Source organism: Humulus lupulus, chromosome 3, assembly GCF_963169125.1.
Source record: "Humulus lupulus chromosome 3, drHumLupu1.1, whole genome shotgun sequence".
Classification (NCBI taxonomy): domain Eukaryota; kingdom Viridiplantae; phylum Streptophyta; class Magnoliopsida; order Rosales; family Cannabaceae; genus Humulus; species Humulus lupulus.
In genome coordinates this window covers 158,256,516-158,264,985 of record NC_084795.1, presented here as the reverse complement: position 1 = coordinate 158,264,985, position 8,470 = coordinate 158,256,516, and positions in this window count along the sequence as shown.

The following is an 8,470-nucleotide window of genomic DNA, read 5'->3' as shown; positions in this document are numbered from 1 at the left end:
CCGAGGGAGAGTTACAGAAATAGAGCTCTAAATTGTAACTGGCTTTTGTTGTACCAACTTTTGGGAATTGTATTTACCACATATACTCTATTTTTGGGATCCCATGTATCAAACATTTGTTTTAATGAAAATTAACCATTTATGATCAAAATCTTTTAACCCTAACTTGATAGTTGGCTTTAGGATCACATTTATGTTCAAACGACTTGATTAGCAAGTCTTGCACTATTTTAAAATACACAGTGTAAAGGTCTTGGTAATTCAGGGCGTTACAGATGTGTTCTTCACTAATGGAAAGAAAGTGGCTCTAATTAATGTTTTCTATGTTCTCGATATGACTAGAAACATTATGAGTGGAAGTCTATTGAGTAAATCCGATATCAAAATGGAGTTTGAATTCGGTAAACTCACTTTGACTAAATTGGTCACTTTTATGGGAAATGGTTATACACGTGATGGAATGATCAAACATTGTGATTAATGCTAGTTCTATTGCTTTGTGACATAATAGACTTGCTCATATAGGTAATAGACCAATTAAAAGAGTTATTAAATGTGGAATGATTAATTGTGATGTGAATGAGCATGATAAATGTGAATTATGTGTTAAATCTAAAATGGTATAGAAATATTTTCCAATTGTTGATTGATATTCAAACTTGCAAGAATAAATACATAGTGATTTATGTGAATTGAATGACATGTTGACTAGAGGAGGAAATAGATACTTCATGAATTGTATAGATGATTGCTCTAGGTATACTTATGTGTATATTCTTAAGAGTGAGGACAAGGACTTTAATGCATTTAAAATCTATAAAGATGAAATAGAAAACCAATTGGAAAGGAAAATAAAGACTCTTAGAAGTGATAGAGGTGGTGAATACTTTTCAAATGATTTCAATGTGTTTTGTGAACAACATGGCATTATACATGAATGCACTGCACCATACACTCTATGCTGAAAGAAAGAATATGACTTGTCTTGAGATGATTAACTATATGCTTTTACAAGTTCAATTGTCTTATATTGTAATATATGTTTCCTCAGAAGAAGGGCATTTTTGTAATTTTATGTGATTACATGCTTTATATGTCTACTTGATTTTGTTTATGGTCATTTGTGGTTTATATGATTATTTGATAAGCTTTGAGTATGTCTATGAGCAACAACAATCTCCCTTTCAGTTGTAAGGGCGTAAATGTCACAAATTATATATTTGAGGGCCATGGTATAATTTAGAGGACTTTTGTGCCATTATTTAATCAAGGGTTTTCAAAACTTATTAGCTTAGAGTAAAATTACTAAAAATACTTGATTCTATCAATGAGAGAGCTAGGTTTAAGGGTAATTTAGTCTTTTGGAATTGAAGAGTTAGTATAAATAGAATAAGACCAAACTAGGGCTAAGCATATCTCATTCGTTAGCCTCTTTTTCGTCGGACGGAAGTATATCTCAAGTGCTCTTGCTGTGATCTAGAAGTTTTGTAGGATTGAAGTACAATTTTTGGAAAGATCTAATTACTCTATATCATTTAGATCATGTTTATATTGATTGTTGGGGATTTAATGGTAGAAGTTATGATTTGATTGGTGGAATTTTGTGATAGGATATTTAGGGTTATTAAATTGATGGTAGAAACATGTTAGGGATAAATTAATGTCGAAGTATGAGGTTGAATTTGAATAAACTTAAGTTTAAAGATATAAAATTAAGGTTTAGTAATCTTAATCATGCAATAAGGGATATGATTTCATGAAAATTACTTATATAGTGGTATAATGTCGTTTAAAAGTTGTTTTGAATTTTAGATTAGAGTTGGAAGTCGTTTGGTTGGATCTGAAGTGTTGCACTTTCAAAATAGTGGTTTCTGGGTTCAGTCGGTCAACCGAGTTAGGGTAAATGATCGACCAGTTCTGCGATTGAGGAGCTCAGGGATTTAGGACCAAACATTCAACCGATTGTATAGGTTCGGTCAACTGGCAGTGGGAACAAGCGACCGACTTAGGGCATTTGTTACGACCTGAATTTCTAATAGAGCTTAGTGCCTTGATTAACGTGTTAGGAGGGCATAAATGGATTATTGCATGAACTTAATTGAATATATGTGTGATTATGTGAAATATATGAGTTATATTAAGATATAACTAGTTATGCATGCATATGTGTATTGAATGTGATTGTGGGTCCGTTTTTGTGAAAATGGCATTTTCATAATTTTGACTAGTTAATGGTGTAATTGTAATAATATGTGTTATATGATTGGACCACATTATTATGTGGATATATTTGCAATAATTGGCTTAAGTCGATCCTTTAGAGCCATTTGGCGAAAAAGTCACAACGAGGATCTATACCTGGCTCGGGGTGAACCAAGGGGTATTTTGGTAATTTTTCATAGGTTGGGAATTATTGGAGGAAATAATTGTAATTGGAGGGTTAATAACTTAATAGGAAACTTAGGACGTTAATTGATGAGGTTTAGTGGGATTAGTGGTGAAATAACTGATTTGCCATTTGGGTGTGCCTTGAATTGGATTTTCGATTTAGGGTATAGTGGTCATTTGACCAAGGTAGTAGCACTAAAGCACCTCACATTTGGGCACCCTCCACTTCACTTGGTTTCTCTAAAAAATTTGGTGTTCGACTCTCAAGCTTTTCCCAAGAGTACAAGGCAAAAAGGCTGGAATTTGAGGACATTTCCTTGAAAGTTTGGGGTATTGGGGAGGATTAAGGGACTGCATATTCATCCTCACACTAGGAGATTCAAAATTCAGAGGTAAGTTGCCAATTTGTGAGTTCCTTTCTTGCCTCATGGTTATGTTGAATTTTGGGAGTTTGAGGTGTGTTAATTGAGATTGAAGTGCATAGAGTTAGGTTTTTGGTGTATTGAGTTTTGAAATGAGTTTTGTTGCTATTAACTTTGGTGTGCTGCTGTATAGTTGTGATTTGGGTTTAGGATTTTTGAATTTGGTTGCTGGGAGCTTGACTACTAAGCTCAAAAATGTCAATTGTTGATATTCTTGGTGTAGGAAGCGCCGTCTGGGCGAGTGTCGGGCGAAAGCATGTTACTTGTGTGGGGTGATTGGGCATCTCAAGAAAGACTGGCCGACTTTGAAGAAGGAATAACCAAGGAAGGCGGACAGCTTGACTCCACCTCGAGTGTTCCCCTTGACTCAGGCAGAGGCATGGTTTGTCCCTCGGTGGTGACAGGTGATCTTTCGAGCACTGGCACTTCGTATATTGTATTGATTGACTCTGGTGCTACACATTCGTTTGTTTCTTGTAAAGTGATTGATAGATTTTGTAGGCCTTGTGAGTATTATACTGCGGGGTTTGGGAATGTATTGCCTACAGGGGAATTGGTAGTTTCTAGGAGATGGGTTAGGTCACTGCTAGTGGGGGTGGACAATAGGGAACTATCAGTGGATTTGATTGAGCTGGGCATGGATGATTTTAACATGATTTTGGGGATGGATTGGTTGGTCAGGTATAGGGCGACTATAGACTGCAAGAAGAAGATGGTGACTTTCGAGCCTGAGGGTGAGGACCCTTTGATGTTTATTGGCACTGTGCATGGACCCCGCATTCCCATGATATCATCATTGAGGGCTAGAGACCTATTACAAGGAGGTTATATAGGATTCCTAGCTAGTGTGGTGGACACCACTAGGGTCATGCCAGTGGGACCGGAGGAGACAAGATTGGTATGTGAGTTCTTAGATGTGTTCCTTGAGGACTTACGGGGACTGCTGCTACACCTAGAGATCGAGTTAGTCATTGAATTAGCACCACGTACAGAACCAATGTCGAGGGCACAATATAGAATGGCTCCTGTAGAGCTGAAGGAGTTGAAGGTACAGTTACAAGAGTTATTAGACCTGGGATTTATTAGACATAGCTTGTCACCGTGGGGCGCTCTAGTTTTGTTTGTGAAGAAGGATTTGACCCTGAGGATGTGTATAGATTACAGGGAGTTGAACAAGTTGACCATCATGAATAAGTACCCATTATCGAGGATAAACGGCATGTTTGACCAGCTGCAGGGTAAAACAGTTTTCTTAAAGATCGATCTTCGATCTGGTTATCACCAACTGACGATCAAGGATGAGCATATTCTGAAGATGGCCTTTCACATAAGGTATGGACATTATGAGTTTCTGGTCATCTCATTTGGGTTGACCAATGCCTCAGCAACATTCATGGATCTGATGAATAGAGTGTTTAAGGATTATTTGGATCAGTTCATGATTGTCTTCATGAATGACATCTTGTTTTATTATAGTTCAGAGGCATAACATGAGCAGCATCTCCGGTTGGTTTTGCGAAGATCGAGGGAGCATCGACTGTACACCAAGTTTAAGAAGTGCGAGTTTTTGTTACCGTAGGTGGAATTCCTAGGCCACATTGTCAGTGGAGACGAGATTTAAGGTAGATACGGATAAGGTGGATGAAGTTAGGGATTGGCCAAGGCCAAGGAACGCATCAGAGGTTAGGAGTTTCCTCAGGTTGGTGGCGTATTATCGATTATTTGATGAATATTTCTCAAAGATTGCCACACCATTGACAGAGATGATGCAGAAGAATTTGAAGTTCGTGTGGACAAACAGGTGTGAGAGTAGTTTCCAGGAACTGAAGCGGTGATTGATCATTGCTCCAGTGTTGAGTCTTCCTTTAGACAGGGATAAGTTTATGGTGTATTGCGATGCATCAAGACTGGGATTAGGATGTGTGTTGATTTTGAGTGTGAAGGTCATGCCTACGAATTGCGACAGCTAAAAGAGTATGAGTAGCGGTACCCTACGAGTGATTTGGAATTAGCTACGGTGGTATTTGCATTGAAGGTGTGGCGACACTATTTATATGGAGAGAAGTGCGAAATATACATCGATCATAAGAGTTTGAAGTATTTCTGCATGCAGAAGGACCTGAACATGAGGTAGAGATGTTGGCTAGAGTTAGTAAAGGGTTATGATTGTGAGTCCTTTATTATCTAGGGAAAGCCAATGTAGTGGTGAGCGCCTTGAGTCAGAGGGGCCCAAGAAAGTTGTTTAGTTCGAAGCAACATTACTTTTCAGTCTACCCTCCTGGATAGAATAAAAGAGGGCTAGATGAGTGATACATAGATGATGAATCTTAGAGACGTTGTCTTAGCTGTAGTAGCTAAGGACTATTCTATTTCAGAGATGGGTTTGCTAAGATACATGGATCGGATTTGTATTCCGATGGACATGGATATTAGACAAAAGATCCTTGATGAATCTCATACCACACCATATTCATTATATTCAGGCACCACGAAGATGTACCAAGATCTAAGGTCGTTGTATTGGTGGCCTGGGATGAATAAGGACGTGGTCGACTATGTAGCGAAGTGTTTAACCTGTCAACAGGTAAAGGCTGAGCACCAGTGGCCAGTGGGGTTGTTACAGCCTTTAGGTATTTTCGAGTGGAAATGGGAATATATTAGTATGGATTTTGTGGGAGGCTTGCTCAGATCAATGGGACAATATGACTCGGTATGGGTGATAGTGGACAGATATACCAAGTCAGCTCACTTTCTGCAGGTGAGGAAAAACTATAATGTGGACCAGTATACAGAGTTGTATATGTGGGAGAATGTACGTCTCCATGGGGTTCTGAAATCTATAATGTCGGACCAGGATCCCATTTTTACCTCCAAGTTTTGGGATAGCTTACAGAAGGCTATGGGGACTCAGTTGAAGTCTAGTACAACCTTTCATCCTCAGACTGAAGGGCAGTCTGAGAGGACGATTGAAATACTGGAGGACATGCTTAGGGCATGCGTACTGGATTATGTGATTATGTGAAATATATGAGTTATATTAAGATATAAGTATTTATGCATGCTTATCTGTATTGAATGTGATTGTGGGCTCGTTTTGTGAAAAAGGGCATTTTTGTAATTTTGACCTGTTAAGGGTATAATTGTAATTATATGTGTTATATGAATGGAACCACATTATTATGTGGATATATTTGCAATAACTGGCTTAAGTCGATCCTTTAGAGCAATTTGGTGAAAAAGTCACAACGGGGATCTATACCCAGCTTGGGTTGAGCCAAGGGGTATTTTGGTAATTTTGCGTAGGTCAGGAATTATTGGAGGAAATAATTGTATTTGGAGGGTTAGTAACTTAATAGGAATCTTAGGACATTAATTGAGGTTTAGTGGGATTAGTGGTGAAATGACTGATTTTCCATTGGGGTGTGCCTTGGATTGGATTTTATCTTGAGGGTATAGTAGTCATTTAACCAAGGAAGCAGTAGCCAAAGCACCCCACGTTTGGGAACTCTTTAGTTCACTTGGTTTCTCTAAAAAAATTTGTGTTAGACTCTCACACTTTTTCCCAAGAGCATAAGTCACAAAGGCTAGAATTTGAGGAGATTTCCTTGGAAGTTTGGGGCATTGGGGAGGATTAAGGGGTTTCATATTCATCCTCACACTAGGAGATTCAAAATTCAGAGGTAAGCTGCCAATTTGTGAGTTTTTTCTTGCCTCATGGTTATGTTCTTGAATTTTGGGAGTTTAAGGTGTGTTAATTGAGATTGAAGTGCTTAGAGTTAGGTTTTGGGTGTATTGAGTTTTGAAATGAGTTTTGTTGTTGTTAACTTTGGTGTGTTGTTGTATGGTTGTGATTTAGATTTAGGATTTTTGAATTTGGTGGCTAGGTGCTTGAGTTCTAAGCTCAAAAAATTTAATTGAGGATATGTTTTAGTTTGATGAGTTTTGGTGCATTTTATGTTGTTATTAGGCTGCTGGGGTTGTATAGGGCATTTTGTGGTTATAAACGTGTTGGAGAAAGTCTGTTTGGGGTCGATTTTTTGGGTCTCATATGCAGGGAAACACGGGTTTGAGAAATTGGGGAAGAACATAAGAACCTGAGCTCATTTTCGAGTTTCTAGCAACCTAGCGCAACCGCGCTTGGTTGAGGCGCGATCGCGCTAGTGTCTTAGGGAGTGGGGATTTTGATTTTTTTTTTTTTAGCTTTCGGAGTTAGTGGCGCGATCGCGCTGGGATAGGGTGCGACTACGACAGTATCCCAAGAAGCCCAAACTTTCTACAGGCGCGACCGCGCTATGTGCCCTGAAACATTGTTTTTCTAGTTTTAGGATCAGGGCTCGGGGTGCCCGGGAATCCATTTATTGGCCCAATTTGGGGCTCGAGGCACGTTTTTAATGTTTGAACAACTGAGAATAGTAATCTTAAGGACAGGGTTTAGAGTGAGGCTTGGGATTTGAAGTTAATCCCTAATAAGAGTATGTTTATGTTGTGACTATATTATCGTAAGGCTCAGGATTAGGATCGTACTTGAAGCCGTATAGTCTATCGCACAGAACTCGAGGTAAGAAAACTGCATCCTAGCTATCATCGAGGCTTGGGCCCCTATAATTAGATATGACTATGATTATAATTTTAATTACCCGATAGGGCATGCTTGTATATGTCTTATCTGATTGCGTGATTGTGCAATATATATATATATATGATTATATTTATGTTGAAAGACCAACCTAAGGGAGTCGGGGTTGACATTAAGCATGCGGAACGCAGCCCGACTTAAGCGAGCTGGGGTCGGCCATAATACTAGAGGACTCGGCCTAAGGATGCAAGGTCTGAACGTCATTTAAATAAATAGAAGTGTTGATTGCACTTAACTAACTGTATTGATTGTTGAGATTGGAATATGTATTTAATTGAGTAGATTATCACTGCAAGCTTATTTTCTTGTATCGCGTTACTTATTAAATTTGTTGATTCAAGTTTACTACTTATATGTTGTTGCTTATTGTATTCATTGATTTAAGTTTTATTGTTGTGTCTTGGCTCACAGGTGGAATGTGGTGCAGGTAAGGGAAAGGGAAAGCTGGACCAGCTGTGAGTTGGAGAGCTTTAGGGGCGGCGTGTACATCAGCAGCTGCTCGACTGTCACGGCCGAGGGATCAACAAGGACTAGAGCCAAACTTAATTTTTCTGCTTAGGCTGGCTTAAGTTGTAATTATTTAGAGGGTTGTAAATTCCTTGTAAACACTTATTTATGGGAACCCATGTATAAACTCATATTTTTTTAATGAAAAACAATTGTTCCTATGATCAAAATCTTTTAACTCTAATCCATTAATTATCCTTAGTAACATGTTTATATCCAAATGACTTGATTAGCAAGTCCAACACTATTTAAAATACACAGTGTAATGGTCTTGGGTATCCAGAGCATCACAGCATTGTTTGACCAGCGCGAGACAGATTCGAACGAAAATTTGATTTAGTAATTCAAGCAGAATGCTTTACTCAGTTATTATATTTTGACATTCTTTATATGGTTAGAAAGCTAGTTTGAAGACCTAGAGATTTAGTATATGTCCAGGGAGGTTTAGGTTTTAGAAAGAGAAGTAAATTTGCATGATTATAGACTGGTTTATGAATTTAAGTAAATGCTTATGTGT